We start from the raw sequence: 12,079 nt of genomic DNA, 5'->3' as shown, positions 1-12,079 counted from the left end.
CCCGGGCAGGGGCAGTGTGAGGGCAGCTGCACCTGTGGCACACTAAAAAAAGAGAGCCCTGCTGCTTCAGAGATGAGACCTCTCCCTTGCATTTCCAGTGTCCCTGCCAGGGGACATGGCAGCTTGGGATGTGAAATGCAGCCCGTGCGACTTCTGCAGTGGACTGCTGTTAACAGCTTATGTTAATAAGCTACTTGAGATAACTTACATGCCCCCTCACCATCACAGGCTTTCATGTGCCAGTCACCTGTTTCGTCTTACCACGTTTAACACTAGACTGGGAAAAATAAAACAAAACAAACAAACCCACAAAATACCAAAAAACAAACTTGCAAGCAATGATTTAATGAACTTTGTTCTTGGAGAGGGAGGTATTTGAAAGAGATTGATTTGTGATGTTCGATGCAAAAAAATAAAAGCCCTCACTGTGTTTACAATTTAACAAACACAGAGCTTAGTCTATCGGTAGCTTAAAGTCTTGGCAAAAATAAGTTTATCATTAGTTATACAATGGGCCAAATAGATTTTTTTTTTTTTTTTGCTTTAAAACTCAGTGTTATGTCTCTCTGTCCTCCTGATAATTAACGTTTATGGAAATGAAAAGGAGTCTTTGTATTGCAAGTAAAGAATGGTTATCTTTGGGTTCTTAAAGAAGTGTTGTGCTTTAACTCTACCTGGCAACAAAGCCCTGTGCAGCCACTTCCTCACTCCTCCCCTTGGGCTGGGGAGAGAATCAGAAAAGTAAAAGTGGGAAAACTCTGCTGAGATAAATTAATTAATCTTAATTAATCTTAATAGATTAATTGGTGAGCAAAAGCCATGCATGCAAGAAAAGCAAAAGAAGGAATTAATTTACCCTTTCCCATGGGCAAGTAATCCCCAGGACAGCAGGGTCCCAGCACACATGGCAGTGACTTGGGAAGACAAACACCATCACACCCAACGTGCTCCCCTTCTCCTTCCCCCAGCGTGGCCCCCGATGGCTTGGGATGTTCCTTTGGGCAGCTGGGGTCAGCTGTCCTGGCTGTGTCCCCTCCCAACTTCTTGTGCCCCTCCAACCTCCCTGATGGTGGGGTGGTGTGAGGGGCAGAAAAGGCCTTGACTCTGTGCAAGCACTGCTCAGCAATAACAAAAACATCCCTGAGTTATCAACACTGTTTCCATCCCAAATCAAAAATAGAGCCCTGTGCCAGCTACTGTTTAGAAAATAAAATCTACTGCAGCCAATAGCAGCATAAGAATGCAACATTCAATTGCAACCTCTTTAAATAACTAATGAAATTTTTCTGTATGATTTGCAGTTTTAATAGGTGTTCCTCACGGATCACAAATTATACGAGAAATAGAAAAGATGGTTACTCTTCCAACATATATGTGAGAATGACTGTGGAAAATAAATGTGAGAGGTCAGTGTCAGGATTGTAAGTAAAAAAAATCTATCAGTTTTTTTGTGAAGACTTGTGTGAAGTTGAAAAATTATTTTCTGAAGAGTAGTCTTATTTGAAAATACAATTTCATTATCCAGGAGTCTATGCACAAAAAGTTTATCTTTTTCTAAGACTCTCCTAAAAGCAGTTCAGGATTTGATTTCCTAATTGTGCCTCTATGATTCCCTGAGCGAGATATGTTGGTTTATGACTGCAAATAGGCATTTGAAGGACACAGAGATAAACACAGTAGTTATCTCTGTCTCGTAGAATTCTTGCATTAGAAGATTTTTCTGGCATTTCTGTTTTAGAAGTCATTTTGCTGGCAGCAGGAAAATGTAATGCTTTGTGACAATAATTTTGAATGTTGGTAACTGGAATAATAAGAATGCTAAACAATTCTATTACTGACTGTGCTAAATCAACAGAGATTTTAGATTAAGTTTTGTGGAATTTAAATTTTATTGCTTACTTTGCCCCTATGGTTATACAGTGTAGAATGTTGCTTTTGAAGGAAATACAAATCTTGATAAATCTGTGCTTGTCTGTTGAATTTAAAGGCTAGACTAGTAAGCACTGTAATGAGTTTACCAGCATTGATTGCTTGACGTAGATTATACTGTTTGCTTTCATGAATGCCAATTTGGATTACCCAGGACAAAACTGATAGGCAAGAATGAGGCAGCTGAGTACTTATGCTCTCAGAAAGAAAGTTTATTCCCTTTACAAAGAGGCTGTAAATTGAAGAAAATATCAGCTTAATTTCTGCTTAAAAAACTTAAGGGAGCTTTAAAGCTCTTAATTGCACTAACTACTGCTGCCATTCAAAAGAAGTCTGAGTATAACCTTTCAGGAATTAATAGCAAAGGGAAGAGGTACCTGTCAAGTGGTGATAGTTCTTCAGCAACTTAGCTGCATTACAGAGGTCTGTAAAGCAATTAGCTATGTTTTGATAATTGTGTGCATAACGATTGAAATAGTCTATTTTAGCACTGTGCTTTTCTGTTAAGTAAAAATTCATGGTCACTTGGTGATAAGAGAAATGGAATACTGCCAGCATCTCCTCCCATGCAAACAGCAGAGCGAGCCCCTCTTTGGTGCACTGAATGCAGCTTTATCAGGTCATCCCTGTGTCCCTGTGTAAGGCCCCTCTCTGGAACACGCCACGGGATTCCTACTCCATGGCAGAACCAGCAACAAGCGTAACCTTGACAGAAATAGCTGTGGAGATAAACTGAGAGGAGTTCTTAAGACCTGACTGTGGGTATTGGACTTAACCAGCTAAATTAGCCAGCTAATCGTCCTGGGCTCCATCCGTAACAGCGATCCAGTGCTCCTTTCACTGCCCTGCTTTGGATCTGTCAGAGTCTTTCCTGAGCTGATTTAACTGTCTAACCCAGCAAAACACTTGGTAGTTAAATCAGCTTGTATGAGGTGAAGGTTGAACCAGACAAGAGCATGGTAAAGAGCAGGAGTTTTTGGCTAAGTGAAGGTAATATTCTGTTTTTGGGGGTGGTGAGCTGAACCTGGGATGTAAATTACATAGGACAAAGATGTTGTACATAGCAACAAACATAAGGAAGCCATAAAACTAAACAATGAAATTGCCATGTCAGAAAATCACCTCACTTAGTACACAGTTAAATTGAAACCTGCAACTAATGCAAGTTACATTTTTGTTAATGGATAATTAAAATATTTTAATTTGTGTCACTGCTAACCAGCCATTGTGGCCATACTGTATTTGAAAAAGACATGTAAGTGATTTTATGTGAGAATAATTAATGCAGTCTGAAGTTTGTACCACCAAATTGAGCCCTGTCTTTCTTACATGATAATGCATTGGAAATATGAAGAATTACTTATCTGCATTCTTTATGATTTAAACTTAAGTGGTATCTTTCAAAACAATACATTGAGAATTTATATTCTGCAGTGTCTGCATCACTGACTAAATACTGTGTGCACAGCACAAACTGAAGACATAGCCACTTACATAAGATGTTCTGCAACATCTGGGACTGAGTGTGAATATGAAACAAAAAGAAATTGCTGCTAGTAGCTAGCTTTTCAAGCTGATTATCCAAATATTAGAAAATTTTAACTAACTACATACAAGCAGGATTAAAATACTATTGTTTGAAGTTTGGAGGAAAGAGTTTGTTCTTCAGCTATAATTTGGCTTTTGGTTGTCTTTATCCCATTTCTCTGGAGACTGATTGCTCTGCAGCTGGCATTGTTGAAAAGTCTGTAATCTGTGCCACGTCCCCCTCATCAAATATTTTTGAAATTTGCAAGGTGTTTCTTTAAGTTCAGTGCTTTAGATATAATAGAGGAATTCACAGAAGAGAATGGATTTTAAGGAGCCTGCCACTGAGGGCAAAATTAGTTAAGGTGAAGATTTGTATCCAGAAGAATCTTTGTACAGATAAAACAACCATGTTTGGATCATCATAAAACTCTTCTTGAGTCTTCAAATACTGAAACCTCTGTAAGTTTCAGTACCACTAGAAATCTGCACCTGCAGCAATATATGTCCGTGGCTAATACCATTTCTGCCCACTGGCACTCGTTTTGCTCAAGAACAGAGGCACGATGGTGTAAAAGGTTTCGAAGAGAAGACATTAAGCTTTAAAAAGCGTGTTTTCTTTTTTGCCCTTCCCTGCCTGGCAGCACGGCAGGCGGGGAGAACCGGAATGGTGGAGCTGCAGGGCTGGAGCTGGATTTGCTGGGCGAGAGCTCGCCCTGGTGGCCCTTCGAGAGATCAGCCTTGCCGAGCCCTTAGTGCACACGGCTGCATTGTAATTATTGTTCCTCGTCCTTTTAGGAAATATTTCATCATCGTATTCTCCTTTTGGCACTGGTTTTATGTGTTTATACCCTTATAGAAACATTACGACCGGAAAGAGGCATTTCTCAAGTATTTCAGCTATTCTTTGCACGTATGTATGTACACATGTATTTAAAGTATTGCTCTTTTTCACAGGGAGAATATATTTTTTGTGGTTACACAAATTGCCATCTTCTTGAAAATGTGTCATGATTTCTCTCTTCTTGTGTCCCGGAAAGGCTTTTTGCAGTACTGCTAGAGAAAGTTAATAATCAACCCTTCAGCAGCACTTGTTTATGTCAGGAATAAACAATCTTTATATCTCCATTCAGAGAAATCATGAGTAAACTGCAGTAGCCTGGGAACTCTAGACCTGTTAACTGTACAGAAAAGAGCACCAGGATCTATGTGAATAGCTGGAGGTGTACTTTAGTTATGTCTGGGTTTTGTTTCTTATATGTTAGGTCAAATGTAATGTACCTGGAAAATAAATACTAAAAGAATGTTGATTAGGAAAAGAAATTCTAATTAATTTTGTGAATCCATTTTTATATCAATGAAAAACCTGAGTGCTCGTTGTATGTCCAAATTTACTTGAAAAGAAGGGAGACCTTATATTGGACCACAAAATAAATTTTAAGGATAGCACCACTGTTGTTTTTTTTTTTCATACTAGACTAGTGTGTATTGACCAGGTGCAGATGATATCCTAGCCAGGATGTCACCTTGACCAAGCCAGGTATACCTAGAACACAGCCTAGAAACAAACTAAGGCCCAGTCCTGAGCTTAACTGCAGCTGGGAGCCAGGGGGTGGGAGGTGTGTGGGTGGGAACACAGACAGGGCCTCTCACAGCTGTCCTCACAGGACCTTGCTCCAGGCTACACAGCTGTGCTGCAGCAGAGGATGGCCTCCACACTGGCTGCTGAAGCCTCAGAGGAGGGAGAGTGCTTGGTGATGATTGCAAAGGTTTTGTAGGGAAGAAAGGTTGCAGGCTGCTCAAGGTAGTTACAGCCTTTTTGTGGGTCTGGGATTTTGGTTCTGAAATATTTCATTTTTTATGTTAGGGGATAGTGAGATACCTGGCTGAGGTGTTCCAGCTATGCAGACAAGAGTGAAATCTCTCTCTTACTGCTCCTATGGGGTGAGTTCAGGAAACTCCAGTGACCCCTTGTACTTTCATCACTGTAAAAGCACCAGAGGGCATGAGCAGCTTGGTAAGAGAGCTACTGGATAATATACTGGAAAACAAATGAAATATTTATTGATCAGGACAAAACTATTTTTTTCTCTAGGATGTGTTACTCTTCTCCACTGCACTTGGTTTCCTGCTTCTGGAGTACAGTAACTGCAAAACTCCTTTTCAGGTCTTCTCTGTGTCCTTAGACCATCCTTTCTGTTCCTGGACCAAATGACTTAATTACTTCATGTGAAGTGGAGCAGCTTTAACAGAGATGAATGACAATATCTATTTTAGAATACTCAGGATTACCTGTCTAGCTATTTTTCTCATGTGCTCTAAGCCTGGCATTTCTCAGTCATTGTAAGAGCTGGTTGATTTGACTCTGTTCTATCTCTTGGTGTACAAGTGTTTAATCCAGAGCTGCCTTACTACCCTCTTGTGTTCTCATCTATATTGTGTATTCTGAATTATAATATGGATTTGGAGGGTTGAATATAAATAACTAGTTTTGAGGATTTTTGTGAGAATTAATTCTCTTTGTATCCAACAGCTTATGAAAATGCTTGTAGGAATGATTATGTAATAAAAGCAGACAATAGTAACATTTATGATAAGGAAATAGACTTTGGGTCTGACAAGAATCTGTGTAAGATGAAATGCTGTCATGCCTGGCTCATTAAATCTACAAGGAAAGGAGGGGGAGTGAATCTTCTGCATTCTCCCAAAAGACAGAAACAAGCAAAAGAGACAAGCTGAAATCTGCTGTACTAGGTTTGTAACAAGTGATTCACGAGTTCTCCAGCTACAAGACCTGGACACTGTTAAGGAAATAAATGCTTCTTGCTGTTGGTTTTTTATTAATAGTGATGCTAAATGTACTTTCTTCTAAAGAAGCAGCAGAATGCAGTGGATATTGTTGGGAAAATATCCATCTTAGGAAACTAATGAAATCTTTCAAAGGCTTTGCAGTAGATTTTTAAGAACAAATGCATCTATGGTTTTAGATTTTCTAAGTTGTGTTTTAAGAAGGATGTGTTACTATGTTTTAATAGATTTAGCTGTACTTCTTGAAATAGAATTTCAAAGGCCTCCATTATCTGAATTTAGATCTATCACTAGGTATCCAGAATTTTAAAAGGTGTAAGTGCTCAATAGGACATGAGAGTCAAATCTTAACCAAAACTTCAAATTCAGTCTGTTCCAAACAATTCCTTGTTATTGTTGTTATTAAGTGGGAGCTGCTTAGCATGTAACAGATCTGGAAACACTGCCTATGGTAATTAACTCCTGGTTCAGTCCCAAGGAAACAGAGGCAAAGCTTCTGTTCATGTCAGATGTGCATGATCAAGTCTTATTTGATAATACAGCCACTTCACCATGTATGTTACATTGCAATGAGAGATCTATCATAATCTAATGTGCTATTCTGTGTTATGTTGATATTGAGTTTTTCTGAACTCTCAAGTGCATGAGAAGTTTTGTTTTTCTTCCAATATTTATAACCTTGAGCTGGACAAGACACAAAGATATCTTCAGTTATTTGCCAAAAATAGATTACCATAAGAACTTCTTCAATTGTATACACCAGAAACTAAGGATAGATTAGAAAGTAAGGTTCTTCATGTGGGGTGAATTATCATTGATTTAAAGAGTGCTGATGTTTCCTGGATGGCCCATTAAAAATTGTTTGTAGTGTTTAATTCATGCAGGATAGACACCATGAATTTGCCAGGTGGCACAGTGCCACACTGGGTGGCTATAATGTTATATTTCTTCTGTGTACAATTCTTATCAGTAAGAAGTTTCCAGAATAAACAGGCTGTTGGCTTTATGGTGCTCAGTTCTTTATGATATTGAGACTTCTTGAATGAGCATCTGCTGCTCAAAATATCAAAAATGGAGAACAAAAGCAAACTTATATTTAATTTTATATCAGAAAATGTAGAGAACATGGAAACCACTATAAACTAACTGTCTATTTACTCTATGTAAAATGAAATAGTCTGAGCCTTTTTTCTGATAAAACTAATTACAGGGTTCAGAAATTACTCAAGACTGCAGACTGAAGCTGTGCCAATTTTATTTGAGAGATCACTGTAATTGCAGCAGTAAAGTGCCTGCAAATTCGTGTTGCTTAGTAACATTATGGACAAAGTTATGGGGAAGGAATCATTCTTTTACTGACTTTTATCTTGGAATATCATTCACAACTTACACATCACTATTTTAGCATTGTGCCCTGGTAAGACACAGTGTGTGAGTCCTGTGTTCTTGGAGCTTGTGCCTTTGAAGACTTTCCTCAGGGAAAGGCTTCATGCAATGAGAAGTTAAAACGTCAAGGAGACTCCTAAGTCAAGTGTATCCGTAAATCTTTGCAGGCTCCAGACGTGGTGTAATTATGCTAAACTTAGTTACAGCTATGGAGCAATGTCATGTAATGGGTTTTTAGTAATAGTCTAGTAATTAATTTCTTTCCATATTTGTATTTTTTAAATTACTTTTTTTTATCTTCAGATTTTTTTGGGTGAAGGATATTCCCCTTTCTGCTTCTATGCAAGCTCCATTTTTCATAGTAAGATGAATCTTTTATTTGGAGGTCGAGTACAGCTGGCAGAGTTTTCAAGTCATCTCAAGAAAAGTCAGGGCTATGTGTAAAGTGTTGAGTAATAAGTGACATATTATATGATCACGTCACCTAAATTTGTCTGTAAAGAAAATAATGTGTTTTTATATCTTTTATACCTTGAGCTGTGACCTGGTATAAGTGCTGAATTCCATGAGTTTTTTTTCCATTCTGTCATGTTGGGGATGATCTGTTGGACACATACTGTTGGACATATCCTGGGGACAGAAAACCTCTGTTCTGGTGTATGGCATGATGCAATTGTCTCTTGATCCTTATGAATGTGATATCTACATTTTAGGACTGCCTTGCCAAGTCAGGGGTATATCTATATTTCTTTGGTGTGGTGCTTGATGTGTTTACAACACAAACTTTGAATTACATGTAGTTAACAGTGCCTGGTGGACTTGGTTTAGTCCAGGATATTTTTTATGAGGGTTGAACAAGCTTGTCCAAGAGTTAATGGAAGTGGCTGAGGATAGTGACAGGTGTTTAGGATATGGTCCATCTCCCAGACTGCAATGATCTCTGTAGTGTGTTTTTTTGAATTTCCTGTCCACTCTGAATTTGAGTAAAGACACACTTGGCTGTGCCTGCTTTGCAAGCATTTTTGTTTTGAGATGTGGTATAAAATAATTCCAGGTTGCTTATTTTTCACCTTGCAGACTCAAACTCTCCTTTGGACCAGATGCCAGCTAAGTGCTCACCTGTAGCAGGTAGCCTGTGCTATACTAGATGGTATAAACAGAGAATAATGGCAGGCTTCTAACTCCTCTGCTAAGTTTGCTCCTAAGGGGATCTATAGTTTAAAATGTATCTCATGGGAAAAGAAAGCTGGTGGATTTTTTTGTTGTTGTTGTTATTGTTGTTGTGGGGTTTTTTTTTGGGTTTGGTTTTTTTTTTTATTGTTGTTGTTTTGTTTTGTTTTGTTTTGTTTTGTTTTTCAGTGCCATTTAATCTTCTCAATATACTCTTAGGCTGCAAAGCTAGGAAGCTGAGCAAAAGCAGTTACAAAACTTGCATCCCTATTTAGAATTGCTAGATATTGATCCCTGGATGGGCCCTTCACTTAACAGCTGGATTTGGTGATCCTTTCTGAGTACCTTTCAACTCAGATCATTCTGTGTTATTACTGGATCTCTCTGTTGCTTGTAGTTGGTGGTTTTTTTTGTTTGTTTGGGTTTTTTTTGGTTTTTTTTTTTTAATATGTACAAACGGTGTGCTATTTTAAATTGTATTAAAACATGTCGAAAATTTTGGCAAGTCTTTAGGATGTCTGATGTAGTGGATGGAATAATGTACGAGAATTCTTGCTCCAACTTGCCTGAGTAGTAAAATTGTGCCACTTCAGTTAGCAGGAAATCTCATATCTTCTTTGAAATAAACATTTTCCTCTGGGATGAGGGACAACTGACAAATACTTACCAGGCAGAACTAAATATTCAGAATCTTCTCTACCCAGATGCATTGTGGAAGTGCAAAACTGAAAGTATTCAGACCTGCTTTGTATTGAAGCTTGTGAGGAACAGTCAGACACTAATGTTTCTGATTTCAGTTGCTTTGTTTTTCTGTTCTCATTGTAACCCTGTATTAATGTGCTTGGCTAGTGTGTGCTTATATTCTCTCTTTTCCACATCAGATGTGGCAAATTAATTTCAAATGGTGTCTTATTATTATTGAAATAAAAGCAAAGGAAGCAAGAAAGTAGCTCAGCCAAGAAATGTTTTTTCTCCAAGGAGTTAGATACTGTTACCAAATAGATGAACATGAACACAATTCCCCTTATTTATTAAGTATCAATACCAAAATGAAAATCATATCAGGATAAAACACAGGCAAAAGTTTCCATGTGGAAACATTTGTTAGTGGTAGAGGTACTCTGGCTAAAGGGACTATAAAAGGGTATGGTTTCCAAGAAGACTCAGATCAATAGCATCTGCTGGTTCTGTAAAGAAGCAAAATAATTTTTGCAAGAATATTTAGGGAAACTTTCATAAGCAGGAAATATAATAAAGATGAGGAAAATAACATTCCTCAGAATCTTTTAATCATTCTTTCTTTCTTTCTTCTTTCACGGGAGGTTGTTTCTGTGGTTCTTTTGCCCATTCTCTGTCAGTCCAAGGTCATTCACCTCTGTGATAAACAACTGTCTGACAGACTCTGTCAAATGGTTTTATTGCTTACGAAGCCGTTCAGTTTGGAACACTGCACCACAGAAGCTGCAGTAAGACATTGTCAGCTTTCCTAGCATTGCATTTTAGTTTCATTTAATGGTGCTTTAATGAATTGCAGTATCTCTTAGCCCAGTCAGAGGCTTTAATTGAAAGCTGTACAAGCTGATTAGAAATACATCCCTCAGTGACTTAAGTGCAGGAGTGTCTTTATTGGCCAAGTGGTTTCTGAGGTGTTGAGTGCTCTCAGTGATCTCAGATGTGGGAAGGAGGTGGCAGGGCTGAGCAGGCTGCAGATTTGTGTGTTTTCCCTGTGTCAACAAAACTTTCAAACCCGAAAAATTAGATGTGGTGCCTGACCTGTCATCTGTAATATACACTAAACACTTGACAGGTTCTCAGAGGCGTTTTATGTATGCTCATGCAGAGATCACATGGCGTCTGTGCCCTGAGCCTTCAGCAGTCCTAGAAGAGCTGGTGTTTGTGATGAGGATACTGTGTAGCCTCTCTCTGAATTACTCCCGGTCACAAAATTCAGTCAAAAGTGAAACAGTTCCTAAGCATTCTCTTTAGCTTTGAAAGAAAATGTGTCTGTTATCCCCACGCAACTCCTAGTTAATTCCACAGGCCATGAATAATAGTGGGATGCCAGGTATAAATGCCAGGTATAAATCAGCCTGCGTGGTATATACATAACAAAACTCATGCCATTTTGGTTTTAGGCCCATGCTCTCTCTCATTCTGCAAAACAGCCCTCTGAGATTCTTCCTTGGAGGGTAATTCTTTTGTGAAACTCTTTATGCTGGGTATGGAGGTTTGTTTTTTGTTTTTTTTTTTTTAATTGTCAGACACACCTAAAAGCCTTTCAGTTTGCACCAAGTAAGTATCATACGTGTGGTCAACTCTGACAATAAAATGAAGGAAAATCTGGGTTCTTTTGTGCTTTGTTTTATCACAGTTAGTCATCTTTAGGATTGCTTAGACTGATCTGATTAAGAAGTATATAAAGAAACACTAGCCTGCAGGATCATATTTCATGGTAAGTGCCATTCAAGAAAAAATTCTTGAAGCTGACATCCTTTACTTCTGCATGTTCTCTTCTGCTTAAATAAAAGATGATTTAAGTATTGGAAGAAGGAATGTGGACCCCAAATAAAGATAAATTAATTTCCACGTGTGGTCCTTCATACCAGTTTACATTATCACATATTTTCCAGTATTTGAGTCATTATTTGGAGACCAGCAGACACAGGAAAGAACAAATTTGTCTGAAGCTAAGTTAACAACTTATTTTTAAACATCATTACCTCATGTTTTAGTTCTGTCTCTAGTCTCCCTGCTAACACTTAGAGATTAGTTTGATCTGTGAGAATAACTTGCTGGCCAAACATCCCATGGAAGATGCCTTAGCTAACAAAATTACACAAAGAAAATGACTTTTATTTATATTGCATACATCAAGCATTAGAAAAGCATGTTGTCTGATACGCAGGGAAAATGGTTTTTTATTGGTTAGTCCTGGTTATCTGGGGACCAAACTGTCTGCAGCAAAGATGGGATTTCTATCAGCAATAATATTTTGCACGTCCAAGGCTCTGTCTTGCACATGCTTACAGAAGAAACAGAAGTATTAACATTCTAGTCTGATAGTATAAAGCAGAAGTTACTGTGAAAATTTAAAGCCTTGAGGGTTTAAGCGATGAGCAATAGTGCTACGAGCACTGTACTGTCTTTTTCCAGAATTTTATTAGACTTTTCAAACCTTAATGCTGGTGACACAGTGAGGGAACATAAATTCCTGTTTCTGCAATATTCTCTTACTGCTTATGGCAGAACAAACAACGCC

Source organism: Prinia subflava, chromosome 4 (genome assembly GCF_021018805.1).
Source record: "Prinia subflava isolate CZ2003 ecotype Zambia chromosome 4, Cam_Psub_1.2, whole genome shotgun sequence".
NCBI classification, from domain to species: domain Eukaryota; kingdom Metazoa; phylum Chordata; class Aves; order Passeriformes; family Cisticolidae; genus Prinia; species Prinia subflava.
This window is presented reverse-complemented; position numbering follows the sequence as displayed.